The sequence below is a fragment of the Schistocerca serialis genome, unplaced genomic scaffold (genome assembly GCF_023864345.2).
Source record: "Schistocerca serialis cubense isolate TAMUIC-IGC-003099 unplaced genomic scaffold, iqSchSeri2.2 HiC_scaffold_332, whole genome shotgun sequence".
Taxonomy (NCBI): Eukaryota; Metazoa; Arthropoda; class Insecta; order Orthoptera; family Acrididae; genus Schistocerca; species Schistocerca serialis.
The window spans coordinates 50,001-52,500 of NW_026047903.1; positions in this window are offsets into that span (position 1 = coordinate 50,001).

Sequence of the window (2,500 nt, forward strand, 5' to 3'; positions counted from 1 at the left end):
CTTAACCTAACCCATATTGCGCCTTAACCTAACCCATATTGCGCCTTAACCTAACCCATATTGCGCCTTAACCTAACCCATATTGCGCCTTAACCTAACCCATATTGCGCCTTAACCTAACCCATATTGCGCCTTAACCCTAACCCATATTGCGCCTTAACCTAACCCATATTGCGCCTTAACCTAACCCATATTGCGCCTTAACCTAACCCATATTGCGCCTTAACCTAACCCATATTGCGCCTTAACCTAACCCATATTGCGCCTTAACCTAACCTATATTGTCCCTTAACCTAACCCATATTGTCGCTTAACCTAACCTATATTGCGCCTTAACCTAACCCATATTGCGCCTTAACCTAACCCATATTGTATATTGTCCCTTAACCTAACCTATATTGTCCCTTAACCTAACCTATATTGTCCCTTAACCTAACCCATATTGTCCCTTAACCTAACCTATATTGTCCCTTAACCTAACCTATATTGTCCCTTAACCTAACCTATATTGTCCCTTAACCTAACCTATATTGTCCCTTAACCTAACGTCCCTTAACCTAACCTATATTGTCCCTTAACCTAACCTATATTGTCCCTTAACCTAACCTATATTGTCCCTTAACCTAACCCATATTGTCCCTTAACCTAACCGATATTGTCCCTTAACCTAACCTATATTGTCCCTTAACCTAACCTATATTGTCCCTTAACCTAACCTATATTGTCCCTTAACCTAACCTATATTGTCCCTTAACCTAACCTATATTGTCCCTTAACCTAACCTATATTGTCCCTTAACCTAACCTATATTGTCCCTTAACCTAACCTATATTGTCCCTTAACCTAACCTATATTGTCCCTTAACCTAACCTATATTGTCCCTTAACCTAACCTATATTGTCCCTTAACCTAACCTATATTGTCCCTTAACCTAACCCATATTGTCCCTTAACCTAACCCATATTGTCCCTTAACCTAACCCATATTGTCCCTTAACCTAACCCATATTGTCCCTTAACCTAACCTATATTGTCCCTTAACCTAACCCATATTGTCACCTTAACCTAACCCATATTGTACCGTAACCTAACCTATATTGTACCTTAACCTAACCTATATTGTACCTTAACCCAACACACGTTGGGCCTTAACCTGCTCTGTAATTGTCATACGACGCGTTAAATTAGTGTAGTGTTGCCTAACTGCAACCCCCGCAATATAGTTTGCTACTCGCACTGCCCGGTCCCCAGAGTATCGCTTCATGTTAAACACCTTGCAGCTATACACTGTAATGCGGATGGCAGCAGGACGTACATGCTCAATGCCCTTCGCAGTTGTTCATTGGCATTCGCATGGCGAAGCACAGCCTACGTTGTGGTACGGCTTGTGTCAACTGTCCGCTGATGTTGTACGTCCAAATCACACACTGTACTGCACATTGGTCCTCATGTACTGAATGATACATCGTGGTACATGTGTGACCGTACCACGACTGCGCCAACAACGGCGAACCATACGGTCCAAATATTGTGCACTCAGCTACGTGTCGTCTCCCTATAAGAGCTGGATTGAAGTATGGTATGCCGTGGATGGCGATCAGCATGAGCCGTCTGTTGATGTAGTGGCGCGTGTTGTCAGACGTAGTCGTCTCTTCTCACACACCGTGATAGCATGGTGCACTGCGTTCCACATCTGCGACATGCGACAGAGGCCGGTTGACAGTCGTTCGCGCAATGGACATCGCATACGTACGGGGGCCACCTTCCACGTGTTCGCGAAGCGTGCACATGTTGTTGCGTGTATGTGGGCAGACATAGTGTGTCGTGACACCTGACACAGGCATGCAACAATCGTTGAATTTGCAAATGGCGATGGACGTCTACGTTTGCTGGTGACGTTACGCAAATGAAGAACTGGTAAACCGTTGTGGTGCGGTTGTTCTCGCTAGAGGTGAATCAGTGATGGCGACGATCGGTTGAGCTACCAACCGGTTGTTTCAGCGATACCCACCATGCCCACGAACGTGAATGGCATGTGGGTGTGAAGCGATACGCGGCGGTGGCTGGGTGGGACCGTCCCCGGCCGGTGAGGGGGGGCCTCCCGGCGTGCTGGCCGCGCGGTGCGTGGGCGCACGCGCTACAGCCGGCTGGTGGGGGCGGCCAGTGGCAGGCGCGCCGGCCGACGGAGGCGGCAGGCGGCGCAGCTGCGCGCCGGCGCACCCTGCACGCGGCGCCGTGCGGCCAAAGTAGGTCCTCGCGGGCCCGGTGCGAAGCGCGGTGGACATCTGCAGTGTGCTGGTCCGATTGAGGACTGTGTGCGCTGAGGATGCGCCGCCGCCCGGCGCTCGGCGCCGCGACGCCGTCTGCTGCTCGGTCGCCTCTGCGGTTCTCGCAGGTGGATTGTATCGCAGCTGTGCGGACGTGTTGGCGCGTGCGCTGTGCTGGGAGAGTTCGCTTCGGCACCCAAGTGGGGCTTTTGTCCTTCTGTGGCGCTGGCGTTG